This window comes from Gymnogyps californianus, chromosome 14 (genome assembly GCF_018139145.2).
Source record: "Gymnogyps californianus isolate 813 chromosome 14, ASM1813914v2, whole genome shotgun sequence".
Lineage (NCBI taxonomy): Eukaryota > Metazoa > Chordata > Aves > Accipitriformes > Cathartidae > Gymnogyps > Gymnogyps californianus.
This window is the reverse complement of record NC_059484.1, coordinates 2,239,145-2,252,978: the sequence shown is the minus strand read 5'-3', so window position 1 is coordinate 2,252,978 and position 13,834 is coordinate 2,239,145. Positions and strand designations below refer to the sequence as shown.

At 44.6% G+C, this 13,834-nt stretch overlaps 1 protein-coding gene across 2 annotated transcripts in view; it reads left to right on the top strand.

The window, feature by feature from the left end:
* The first annotated feature begins 359 nt into the window (after positions 1–359).
* Positions 360–13,834, top strand: part of CTNNA1 (catenin alpha 1) — a 120,672-nt gene continuing 107,197 nt past the window's right edge. For both annotated transcript variants that reach the window (XM_050905200.1, XM_050905201.1), the window contains exon 1: positions 360–420. The gene's annotated coding sequence lies outside the window, so the exon portion shown is untranslated. The remainder of the gene's footprint in view (positions 421–13,834) is intronic.

Below are 13,834 nucleotides of genomic sequence, written 5' to 3'. Positions count from 1 at the left end.
AAAATCTTTTGATCCTGCCTCAAAAAAATAACGCCTAACCCGGGCTGTGGAAAGGGATTTCAGGGGATACCTCCCCTTTTCGCCTGAGGGGATACAGCCCCTCAGTTAAACGGCTGAAGCCGGCCCTGCCGACAGGTGAGGGCCGGAGGCGGGCGGGAGACCCGAGGGGCGCCCCTCGGGTCTCCCGCCCGCCTCCGGCCCTCACCTGTCGGCGGGCGGTGCCGGTAAGGGCGCGGGGGCGGTGCGGCGGGCGGTGCCGGGAAGAGCGGCCGGGCCGGGTAGGGGAACGCGGGGCGGGGAGGCGCCCGGAAGAGCCGATTTCCTCAAGCGGGACGGGAGCGGTCGTCGAGAGAGACAAAAGCGGTCGAGGGCCGGACCGAAGCGAGTAGGCGGCGGTGAGGCGATCCTCCTGCTTCCCCGGTAAAGTTGTGGGGTCTTCGGGTGCGGCACCGCCGCTTTGGGGTTGGGTTTGTTGGGGTTTTTTTTTCCACCCCACCTCACTTGGAAACTTTTGCGCGGTGAGGCGGGTTGGGCCCTGCCGGCCGCCGGTTCTCTGTGAGGGGTGGCGGCGGCGGGAGGCTGAGGCGAGGGGAGTGGAGCGCGGCCGGCCCGGCCCGGCCCGGCGGAGACGAGCGGGCCGCGCCGCCGCCGCCGCCTGTGGGGCGTGGGCCTGGGCCGGCCGCGCTCGGAGGCCGCGCTGGGCCAGGCCGGTGCGGGGGGTGGGGGGGGCGCCTGGAGGCCGGCTTGGAGAGGGGGGTGGGAGCCGGCTGTGTTTTGGGTTGATGAGCGTTATTTCCCGGAGGAAAAGCGCCGGACGAGCCCGGTTCCTGGAGAAGTTTCGGTGGCAGCGGGGCTGCGGGCAGAGGCTCCTCCCCGCGCAGCCGGGCACAGCCCGGCGGGGCCGCCCCGGCGCCGCTCTCCGGCAGCGGGCCCGGGCAGGGCGGCTGCGGGCAGGGCAGCCCGCCCGGCTAGCGACACGGAGTTGGTCTTGGCCCTAGTGTGCTCCTCCTTCTCCTTTCGACCCCCCGAGTTTCTCTTGGCGGTGCAGCTGAAGTGAGCATCCTCCTTCTCGCCCGAGGTGGTTTTTCTGTTTCAATACACAAAACACAGCCTCTCTTCACTGGGAACATATCCCCCCCCCCCCCCCCCCCCCGCCCCCTTAGCTTGGCTCTGCCACGTTTTTTGACACCCATCTCTAATCTGCTAGTATGCAGTAAGGTGAGTGCTTCCCCTTTGCTGACAAGAAGTTTCGTGCTACTTTTTACAGCCAAAAAGTAGGGGGAGCGTATCAACTCTCAGCCACCGGTTTATGCGTGACCCTTGTCCCTGCAGCCTGTGGTCGTGGCGTCACTGGGCAATATATATCAGGCGACTTTTATTCATTGCTCATGCTAGTTCAGCACACGTGAAATCTTTCAGGCTCGAAGTTTGCAGGACAGTGTGCAGCGCACTTATGTTTAGTGAAGAATTGGATGTGATCAAGGCGCACTTCCCTGCCTGTCTGCCCTTGGTCCACCTGCCCTGCCCAGGAGGCGACGGGTGTCTTCTGGCGAGGGTGATCGATCGATCACTCACTTGCCCAGTCCGGGGTACGAGCCTCCATGACCGTGTCCTCGTTCCAGCTTTCAGAGTTATGACTCAAGGCATGTCTGGGTTATCTGTATTGAACTAGTCTGGGAGCTCTTTGCTGGCCCCCCCCCCCCCTTTTTTTTTTCTTTTGTTTTTTGAGATGGGGGTTGTGCGAAGGGTATTCTTGGTGCTTGAGTTACTTGTTTCCTGCGTTTTTCCTGCGCTGTGAGTGGGGAAGCGGGGGAGGTGGGAGAGGCTCTGTTAGCTGCGCTCTTGTGCTAATGCATATCCTCAGTTCGGCTGGCTACACCAGGCTTTGAGTACTTTCAAGCCCAGCTAAAGGCTGTGGGTTTATTTTCTTTCAGCTCCTGGGTTGGTTTGTAGACAGGTTTCTGTTTAAATGGAGGTGAAAGCCCAGCTTACTTTACAGTATGTGCAGTCTTTTAGGTGCCCTTTGGTCTGTGTTGGGGTGCTAAGGCCACATTAAGTGTTTAGTAGGACTTGTTTCTCCCTGCTGAATTGAAACTTTTTGTTTAAAAAGGGCATAATTTTATGTTGAGTCACTAACTGTTTTTTATTTACAGAGAAACAGTTTTTAAAACATCAAGGAAATGTTTTTTGATGTTTCTCCTGAGAAAAGTCTAAAAACAGACAAAGGCTTATTAGGTTTTGTTTTAAAAAGGCTTTGCCCTAACCTTTTCCATAATAAACAACATGCCTTCGATCTTTGGATTTTTTTCAGCCAGCTCTAATTATAGGCCTCTGGATCGGAGATTAAAAGTTTACGCAAGGTGGCAGGGGGGAGCACAGTGGGCAGAGATTAGAAGTCCCGCGCCCAAGCTGATGATTTAAAATACCAATGTAAATATTTACCTCACAATAAATTTTCGAGCTTTGTGAAACATCAGCATTTCTGTGCTGACATGTGTAATGGCAGACATTAATGTGCAGCTTCTTCATAGGGCTTCCATTGGTCTGATAAAGTTAACTGAAAGAAGTAATAGAAAAGTAATTTGTGTGTTTTCAGCAGCATGAATATCTTCCTTCTGCAGCTGTAAGATGGAGAATCCATCTCATGCAGAGAATTAGTTAAAGCTCACAAAAATATTTAGCAGCAAAACCAGTCTACTCATCATAGGTGGATAGTAAGGCTAGTCTAGAGTGAATACCTACGTGGCCATGATATTTCTGTTAAAGGACTTGCTGTATTTACTTTTACTGGCACCTCTTGGCTTTGCTGGACACTAAAGGAAACATGATGAATAAAAGAGGACTGAGTATTATTTTGTTAGGACAGTGCCGTATTGAGACAGTCATCTAACATGGTGATGAATGCCTGTTGTTGTTTTCTACTGTCGTGCCTTAACTGGAAATCACTCAAATTCTTGTGCTGTGGAACTTTAATGTATATAACCTTGAGGATGTGGATCCTTTACTACTCTGAGAATTCACCCTAATTTAGTTTTATAGCTAATCTGGAATAGCTCTACTCAGTGAGTTTATAGCTCATGCGTTGGTTAAACAGAGTTGCAGCTTTAGAGAAAGTGCAGATGTTTGATAATTACTACTTTTAACTCCATACTATTTTAATCCAGCATATGAGACTTAAAATAGAGCCTACCCACAAAATTGTATACCAGCACCCTTGCTGGAGGAGCTATGCTGAAAAGACGAGCGTTGAGAGTGACCTGCTGTGCCACAAAGCAGAACTGGGTGCAAACAGATTTGAGGTAAAGGAGTCGCAGGAGGAATGCAGTCACTGCAACTGTAAGTGGGATCTTTCTCCTTGAATGACTGAGACTCGTTATCTTCAGTCATATGTCAGTCAGGGTGAGAATGGGTGTTAACTCCGGTTTCTGGTGTGCAATGGGTTAGTATAGACTCTCGTATTGGCAAATCTGATACTTAAACGTGATTCATAATTCCTCCTTGACTATTGTATTTAAAGAGCCAGCTACCTTTTCTCTAAACATGATTACATATTTTTGTTTGTTAATCCCAGATGTACTACGGAAAACATCTGCTAGTCCTTTGACATGTGTTTATAAATAGCTCTGGTGGAATCAGAGAGGAGTAGCCATTTTTTCCCTGTGCTTTATAAAGTGATAGAAATTATTAAATACACAGATCTAAACTAACACAGTTTGCAAAGGGAAATTCTCCCTCAATCTATTGACATTCCCTTCTGTTACAATTTTGCTAATTTACAAGACAGCTACTTGGTTAATGATTTAGACTCTTGAAAATCTCTTTTGAAAGGCTTTAAGTTCAAGCATCTGTGGATGGAAAAAGCAAATGTGAGGCCAGCTATAGCTAAAGGGATGACAGCTACCAAGGCAGAGAGTGGAACAGTGCTGAGAACATGAAACCAAGCTGGATGCCAATCGGTTCCCCAGCAGATCTGTTTTAATACATTGAATGACACAAGGAGGGAGGAGTGTTGATGTACGTTACAATCTAAGAGTGAGTTGAACTCCTGTAGTGTTTCCAAGGCAGTGAGGCGGTTGAGAGCAAATAAGCTAGGGAACTAGCAGCAGTGTGGCAGGTAGGATTTCACTGTTGATAATATGAGATACAGCTTAAGCTCATGGTGTGCCTTTTTTGCCAAACACCACCCAATTTTCTAAGCTATCTGTGCCCTTTTACGGAACAGATATGTGTATGGTATAACTGTATATACTTCAGAAGAATTTCTGTGTGGAGCTGATGTTGGCGAGCAAATGAGATGTTACTGGAAGTTAGAGTAGAAGAGGCTGTAAGCACATTAGTGCACCTTGTTCTGGAGTAGCCTTCAAGTGCTACTTTAAGAAAGAGACTGAAACTAGTGAGCTTGTGGATGGCTGAAGGATCAGGAGAAAAAGATTTTTTAGTTTTTCTTTTCCTGGAGGTTAACTGAAGGAAGCGAGGAGAGAGTGTAGGCCAGACACTTCTGTCCTTGCTGTTGTTCAGCACAAGATTGAGAGGGCATTTAGGTAAATACTAAATTTGCTTCTTCTCAGTTAATGAGAAGTCAGTAAGAATGAATGCTGTCAGGAACTTGTGGCCTTGATGGCATGTGTGTTTTTCCCTTCCCTCTTCTGCTGCGTTTCCTACTCCCCCAAGGGTTCAGAGAGTTTTCATTCACTGTTTTATTCTGGGTACTTTCTATAGGTGATATCTATGCAGATCTAAGGCTCTAAGGGGGAGATTCTTCTTTCCATATCTTTTTCTGGATGATGCAAACTCAGCACAGAAGATCCACTTAAATAAATGGTCTGCACAAGGGCTGCACTAGCAATGTAGCTTTACATAGCCAAAAGGGTCAGTTTAATTTTTCATGTAAACAAGGCTGAGCTGTATGCCTATAAAACAGTGTTTAACCTGCATAACACCGAGCAGGTCAGTATTCATCTTTGCAAAGTGCTCTCAAGATCTTCAGCTGAAGCCGTAGATGGGTAAATGGTTTTTTTAATTGACTAGAATAACGAATTCAGAAACGGCTTTGTTGAATAGCAGAGGACGGAACTGGTGGTATGCTGAGAAGGAAGAAGGTGCAAGTGGGCGTTCTTCTGTGTGAACGCAACTAATCAAGATGTACAAGCTGCCTGTTCTCTACCCCCTTTCTTGCAAGTGTGTCCTTGTAATGTATACTTGTAAAACTAATTTCCTCTAGCATGACTTTAAAGACCTAGCGAGTCTTGTTGCTTGATGTTGAAGAGTTGCTCACGTTCTTGGATAATTCATGGTGGACTGTGGACATGGATGCAAGTGACAAGTCTCATATAAACTTCACATACAATTTACCATAAAGTTAATTTCAACCAGTACCTGATGTCCAGGTGTTTCAGAGTCTAAGTATCTTAAAACTTAAATTATTTATTAATTTAAAGATGAGAAGTTGAACAGTGAACTGGAAGTCATGTGGAGGGGATTCATGTGATCCAATTACTATAGCTGACAGGTCCGTCCAGCCTAGTGTCCCGTTTCCATGACCCTTGTCATGAGGTTTTGGTTGCACTGGTCCCATCAACTTTTTATTAGTCTAGGCCTTGTCTGAGGCCCTAGATTACAAGCCCTTCACCTGGCCTTGGCCAAGCTGGCTGTTAACAGCAACAGAAGCAGGGAATAAGACAGGAACTCCGGGGGTTGTTTCCATTCCCACTGCTTGTCACACTGTTGAGCAGTATTCTCTGGCTCCTTTGATGCCTTTGAGGAGTGTTGGATGCTCTTGGTTGGTGTCTGGTGTCCCCCTCTGGTTCCCTGGTCATAATTATCGACCCTTGCCACCTTTCTTTTTATTGACCCCCACAATCATTTGGCTTCCCTTCCCCGTATCCTCCCCCCACCTTTTTCTTGGGTGGTGGCAGTGTATAAAGCCATCCCTAAAAGGAAAAGCAACAGGCAAGCAATAAAACAAAACCATGAGAAAAGGGCAAACAAGTAGCATTGCTTCCCTAAGGTGCTCTGCCAAGCTCCTGCAGCGTAGGAGCTTCTTGAGCCAGGAGTTTGAGCCTGGGCTGACTTCTGTTCTGCAAATTTGTCCAGCGGCTTTCGTGGCGGGAGCACTGCTCAGCTTCTGATGCTGGCGGGCTTGTCTGCAGGTGCAGAGTGTCTGTCCCTTCATTGTATTCAATAGGCTCAGTTCAATGACTTAGTTTCTTTTAAACTGAGAAACTTTCTTGAGAGTTGAATGGCTTCATACAAGCTACAAGTAAAATGAAAGACATGACGTATTTTTTCAGAGAGTAGAAAACAAGGATCTGGTTTGGCTGTATGAAAAGCTCTGGAGTGGTTTAAATTTCTGTACAAAGTATGGCTTTGTAGTTACTGCCACTTCCACTTTTTGGAAGATGTGTTTAATTACAAACCACTGCAATTACAGCTGGAAACGCATTTCGTAACTAACATTAAACAATGCATCCTGAAAGCAGAGATGTGGGGAAGGCTTTTAGGAAAGTGGGCATAGCCCTTATTTGTTACTCCATGGCACTTCCACTGCTGGTGCAGTCCTCAGTCACAATGCTCTTATTTTGTACTGGTACAGTGAAGAGTGCAATACAATTGTGTGGGTGGGTTTTCTGCCCCCCCCCCCAGGTGGGGTTAGGGAGAAAAAATAATGACATAAGATGCAATAAACAGTAGCAAAAAAAAAAAAGCTAAAAGGTTTATTTGTAGCAAAACAGAATAATGCAAATTAGTTCTGCAGGGTTAAAAGCTTATAACCTCACGAAAAAAAAATAATTTCTGGTCTGCATGCATCAGTACTTTAGCATCAGGTGTTTTAAGCTGTTTTACTTAGTTTGCAGGAATTGGTTAAGACAATTTGATTATGTTTAACAGAATATTATCATAGGCCTAGGGAAAAGTCAGTGGTTATCAGTGAAAGACGCAGTGTTCAGCAGAACCAGAGGCAAAGCGCTGGTGCAAAGCCAATTGAACAGGATCTCTTAGCTCATCTGTTTTTTGTTCAGTAGCTTTGTCTTGTTTCCTGTTCCTGGGGGTGAGGAGAAGGGGTGGAGGGACAAAATGTGCCTTTAATCAGATATAAGTTGGTTTCCACTCAGTAAATGGCTTACTAGCTTAAAATCCTTTTTTTTTTTCCAGCAAGAACAGCCAAGCAATGACTCCTTCCTCTCAAACCTTCTGGTTCCTTCCTGTTGCTTTTATGAAGTGTGGGTGGGTCAGTGACATTTGTGTGGTGGTGTTTTGTGTACTTTTTTAAACAAAAGTTGCTTTAATTGGTCATCCATATGCGAAGGCAGTGACTCAAAAGGATTCCTGTCCAGGTGGATTGTTGTTAGCTCTGATTCTCATGCACAACTGTGCACCCTTAGCGAGTTTGTACTTGACAGAAGGTGGTTATGGCTTTGCAGGTAACTCTGGTAAGCATCCAAAAATTAATCGCACCAGTGTGTTTTTATTATTACTTGCTTTGCTCTTCTGGAGAAGCTGCAAAGTTCTCATCAGTCAGTGCCCTCTGTTCTCAGTGTCTGCAGCCTTGTTGACAGTTTGCGGGGAGAGAAGATGGTGTGTGTTAGAGCATCCAACCTTACATATTCTTCTAGATAATTGTAGTCGCTTAGAAGGTGTTTAACTCATCCAAACAACGCTTGTGGATTACATTTATGTTCACTCTTCTTCCTGGGGTTTGTTTTTTGTGGGTTTTTTTTTTGTCCCTTCTTAACACGCAGCATGTGTTGGTGGAGCTGCAAGTTGAGAGTTGTCTGGGGGCATGCAGTGATGGTGCAGTTGTTCTTCCCGTGAAACTAATTCGTTGTTTATAGCTAAGAGATGTTGCTGAAGGTTGCTGTGAGCATAAAGTGAAATTCTTGGCCTTATCACTTGTGGGTTTTGTTTTTTCTTTTTTCTTTAAAAAAGAATTGCTTTGTAATCTTTTAGATAAGACTGACAGTGTTCCTGAATCAAAGTGAAGGACTGAAAAAGGAATTCTAAATTACTTTTTCTAGAAAAACTTTAGAAAACATTTTACTTTGAAGAATCTTTACACTCGTGTTCTCCTTTGCTTCAGTACGTGCTCTTCTTTTAGTAGCTTTTGCAAATGGAGAAAACTATGGAAAACTTTTTTCACTCTTGTAATGCTACAAATTTTTGTTACATAGTCTTTAGTTGCTACTATGCTGGGCATGCAGTTGAGAAAGAATACGGTATTTAGTCTCTGTTAATAGAAGACTGTCCATTTCCTCCATGTTTAAGCAAATTGTCTCATCAAACCTCTAATTATAGGAGTCTCATTTTTTTTCAAAACACGCGTGTCAGCTCAAACAACTCCAGTATTTGTATACTTCTGACTGTTTTAAATTTGTTAATGAAGGTCTAGATTTAGAAGATGTGGTCAGCTAAAAGCACTGAAGGGTATTGCATAACAACATATCAATTCAGGAATGAAAATGCGGTTTGAGTGGGGTCAGATTCTGGTTATTTCTGACTCTCTAGCTTAAACGGCACTTTTTATTGCAGATTGAGTGCTGAAGATGATCAGAACAAAAATACCCAGGTTTTCTTTTCCTTTTATTGCCAGCCATCAGTGGTTTTTTGCAAGCTAAGCAAGAATTAATTTTGCAGCACTGGCAAATTCTTGTGCCAACTGATAAAGTAGGCTAATTTATAACAAACTTTTTCTTATTTGAGGAGTCCTTGTGGCAAAAATTAATTTGTTAAGAGGTTGCCGCTTCTTGCATTCATTGCTAACTTAAGGCTGGTAATTGGAACCTGTGCTAGCATAGTTTGGGGTTCGAAGAGCTGTGCTCTGTAGCCACAGCCTAGTAGTTATATCTTCACTGACTGTGTATCTCTAGGGTCTGAAATGCATACTGTGGTTCTGAGAGTGGCAGTAAGCTGTTCTTCCGTTCTTTCTTAATGATTTTAGGGAAGCTTCACACAGTTTTCCGCCTCAAGGGTAGGAAGAGACACTGTGAGGTTGGAAGGGCTCTCAGTAGTTCAATCGAAGTGGTCCAGCAGATGTACAAGTCTCACTTGGGCTCTAATATCCCCTCTCCAGGCCGAGTCCCCTTGTTTTGTTTGATAGTGCTAACTGTTAAGCTGTAGGCTTAAATGTGAGAAATGTGGCTGTGAGAGGGCTGGGGTTTGGGAGTTTGAAGTTATCATCGCTGTAGGGATAAGTTCATGAAAGATGTTGCTGTTTGCTTAAAATGCAGGTGTGTTGCCCTTCTGCGTGGCCAGTGTGTCCTGATGCAAAGAGCAAACAGTTAAAATACAGCAGTGTCCTGGCTTCGGCTGGGACAGAGTTAACTCTCTTCTTAGTAGCTGTGGTTTTGGATTTAGTGTGAGAATGATGTTGATAACACTCTGATGTTTTAGTTGTTGCTAAGTAGCGCTTATCTTCAGCCAAGGACTTTTCAGTTTCCCATGCTCTGCCAGCAAGCAGGTGTGCAAGAAGCTGGGAGGGAGCATAGCTGGGGCAGCTGACCTGAACTAGCCAAAGGGATATTCCATACCATGGAACGTCATGCCCAGTATATAAACTGGGGGGAGTTGGCCAGGGGGCGCGGATCGCTGTTTGGGCATCGGTCAGCAAGGGGTGAGTAATTGCATTGTGCATCACTTGTCTTTTCTTATTTCTTTTTTTGTTGTTGTTGTATTCTTTTTCATTACAATTATTATTATTCTTAGTTAGTAGTGTATTTTTATTTTCACTTTAGTTATTAAACTGTTATTATCTCAACCCATGAGTTTTACTTTTTTTCCCTTTCCTCCTCCCCATCCCACTGGAAGGGGGAAGCGGCTGCGTGGTGCTGAGTTGCTGGCTGGGGTTAAACCACGACAAGCAGTTACAAATCTAGTGACTACTTGTTCTGATTTTGAAGTTGTCTTTCATGGTGGTGTTAGCGCAGGTATTCAGCATAAAATGCACCAACGTTATTGTGAAGAGGGAACGAGTGGTTTATTATTAATAGTAATAGCTCGCTGCTCATGACATGTCCTCTCCCTTTGCCAAATATAAAGTTTTGCAGCTAGAATGTTAAAATTAATCTTAGTGATGTAGGAGATTCTCTTTTTTTAGAAAAAACACATGTGTCTTCTAAAGCAGTATCTTGATACCCTATCAGTTTTCTTTATGTAGTTGGAATCCTGCTTGAGTTTTGGAAACTGAAAACTGTGCAGAAATAAATTGGTCGCTTGTTGGGACATACCGGGATATCCATGTGGACAGTTAAATGGGTATAAGCATGAATTTGGTTCTTGCATTCTTTTAGGATGTCATCCATCAACTGGAGCCTCAGTGTGACATAAATAAGTCACTGATTGCCCATGCTCACTGTGATTTGGCTTGCCATGCACCTCCTTTCTAGCTCCTTTGAGGCAGAACAATCCTGGCAAAAATAAAATGATCAGAGCCTAACACTTATGTAACTGAAGGCAAGAGGCTGCTGTTAGCACTGGCATCTCCAAAAAATGGTTTATTTGTAGTTGTGAAATCACTGCTGTCGTCCCAGGAACACCACAATGAAGCTGCTTGCGCAGAGCGTGCCCTTCATCCTCTTAACGATAGCTAGACCAAAATGAAGGCATGAAAAATCTGTTGTTACAGAGTGCATTCCTGATTTTGGAATGAAAAGTTCATTGAATCCACAGTACTATAGCAATTGGGAAGCTGTTAGGAGATAGCACATACTGCTTTGGAAAGTGTGTTGCATCTTAATCTGGTGATATGCCCCATGCCTGCTTTCATGTGATGGTGGATGGTGTAGGGTGGGCTCTACTTCCAGAGGGGAAAAGGTGATGGGCTCTCTATGGCGTGCTGCTGGCTTCGGTAACAAGGCAGCAGGCAGGAGACAACACCCATGTAGACGAGAAAACAAGATTTATAATTGATTTATAACATTGATTTTTGTAGGGACGCCAGATTAGGTTGCATCTCTTAACTCAGTAGCAAGGTCTAAAGATTTGCTGAACAAATGGAGTAGTACAGAAGCATTTGTTTGTTACTGGCTATGTAAGGCTTTCTGATGAGCAGTTTTAGATGCCTCTCTATAGGCCTTCTCCACAAGAGCAACAGAGAGAAAAATGTATGAGAACAGATTATGAGAGCTGGATCTGGAATGATACTGGTGAGAAATAGGCTTGTCTGAACCGGAATTTCTTCTTTTTACTTGGCTGGTTACTACAGTCTGTGAAAAAATGTGTAGCAAAGTTGAATATACTCAAATGGCAGAACTGTTTTGATAATCAAAGAATATAGTCAATGTAACACCTGAGTTTGTATTAATATTTCAGATTGTGAAATTCTAATAGTAAGGATTTCGAAGGAGGTAGTACCTTTATGGCATTTATGGTGGAGAAGATTTGGTAGCTGAGCAGATGAAATTTAGGGTTGAAGGCTGTGTTAGAAGAGGATGACTATCTGTTTTTAGTTGTGTATACTTGGTGTTAAATAAAACCAGCTTAAATCAAACCCGCTTAAATCCTCCTTGAAAAGCATCACGTATACCAAACATCCTTGACTAGCAGCTCTTCAGCCACTGAGAGAAGTATTGCTTTATTTGTGGAATGGGGCAGATGAATTCATTTGGAGACTGTGAAGGGAAAGAGGAAAGAATAAAACTTTTTTCCTGGATACTCTTAATTATATGGAAAACAGTTTTGAATGTCAGTGGGGCATGATGAAAACTCTGCATGTTTAATATGAACTGTGCCTTAACCTTTTTGAAACCAAAAATGTTCAGAAGATTTGTGTTAATGGTGTGTGTTAGATACCCAGTTCCCACAGATCTTTATCTGCTGTCTTGTCTTCTACCTTCAGCAGGGGTAAAGGATCCCTGCTGGTTATCAGATGGGTTAGGTACTTAAATAACAAACCAAACAAAAACAAAAGGATTCCCTTGGGAACAGGGAAGCTGGTTCATTTTCTGGCTGGAAGATGAAGTTGCGTCATTGTGTCGTGAATCCCACCATGTTCCATCCTCATGACTTCGGTGATGGAATAAGGGTTATTCTCATTATGTTGCACAGAATATTCAAAGACAGTCTGCAAGCGTGGTAAAGGACAGGGTTATCATTCAAAATGACTGTAACTCCTTAAAGAAATATGAGAGAAAGAAATAAGCTGCAAAATAATGCAGTCAAGTACATATTACTGTGCCTGGGCACAATCAGCTGCACAAAATGGGGAACAACTAGGTGGGTAGCAGAAAGGGTGTTAAAATGGAGACTGTCCTCCCAGGTATAAAGTTTTCTTGTACTGTGCTCTTTTGTTAGGTTCTTTTGGATAGCATAGTGCTTGAATTCAGCATGTGGTCTATTGTGCTTGGCCCAGGTTAGCCCCCCGCTGTGCTAGTGAGACCACTGTTTGAATACTGTCTTCCCAAAAGAGAATGGTGAGTGTAGCTAAAAGCTTTTGGAAAGCAGCCTGTCAGGATAGTTAAAATTTGAAGACTGATAGAAGATGGCATGTAAAAGACTCTTCAGGTAGCGCAAGGTGGTGGGACTTAAGTTGCAGCACAGGAGATGGGCAGTTAGATCTTCCGCTGTGTAACCAAAAGAGATTTGCTCTGGTCCAGAGGTTGGGAGGCTGCAGGATCTCCTGGTACAGAGCAGGTTGAACATACTAGCTCAGTAGTGCCTGAAACGCAGCCAACACTGCATTTGGGTGTGCGTGGGAGTGCAACCTGGAAAAACAGGACCATGAGCACTAGGCTTTTCCATGATTCTGTTGCTCTGCAGAGCTCACTGTTGAAATAGTGCTCCTTCATGGGCTTTTTGAAAAGCCTTGGGTGCCTTCAGGACACTTCGGCAAAGAAGCCGCAGAGCTGCATTCCTACGCTTGCCAAAGTCTAGAAATTATTTGCATACCAGTATTCTGGAAGTAGGTATCTGAAGTTATTCTTAAAACCTTGAATTACCAGTTTTTGAAAACACTACGACTTTTAGTTTGCGGCTTTTGGAAAGAGCACTGTATGCATATCACCTTCAGTGTGTTCACGGCAGGCCAGCTCATTTAACATGGTATGTAAATGCAGCCCCAGCAGTTCAATACATCCTTCTGCTCAGGTCTGTGCCCTCGCCTCTCCCGAGCAGGGCTGGGACCTGCCCTCGGGTGCAGTTCAGTAGCAGAGCTCATCTCAGTGCTGCTGAAGTCCCATCCACTTCCCTATGCAGTCCCACCTCCTCCTTCAGGACAGTAAGCTGGCAAGGTAATTTGTATACTTACCGAATTACTCTGAGACCATTTTAGCTCCCTGAAGCGGCTCACCGCATCAGGTGTGTGCCAGCGTGGGTGCCCGTTCGAGGCAGGTTTGTGGCAGGGAAAGGAGCAGTAGGACTGCAGCAGCGTTTGCTTGAAATAGTGTGAAGCAGAATGGAAACCTGTTCTTAAGCTTTAGCTGCTGCTGACATCTTGATTCTTTGTAGAAAGCAGGGGCAAGTTATCCTGGGATGGCTCTGCTTGCAGAGCTGCTCGTTGGCTGGAACAGGAACTCTGAAAGTGGCTTCTTTAAACTCCTGTTCTTCCCCCACCCTCATGTCCTTGCAAGCGCACTAAACCCCAGTAAGATATAATTGCATTACTCTTGAACCATCTACTACAATAATGAGCACCATCATGACCAGTATAATAACCTGAAGGGTTTACAGTTAACATGCTGGGCTGTGAGCATGGTTTAAGGTTGGGGCTTTTTGTCTGAGCATTAGCGTTGCTGGGAGGATGTTCATGCTCTCTGCAGCGGCTCCGCTTGATGCTCTGTTTTCAGTGGCACCTGGTTCAACTCGGCTGTGACATCCAACTTTGCCCTGTGTTTCCACTTGAATG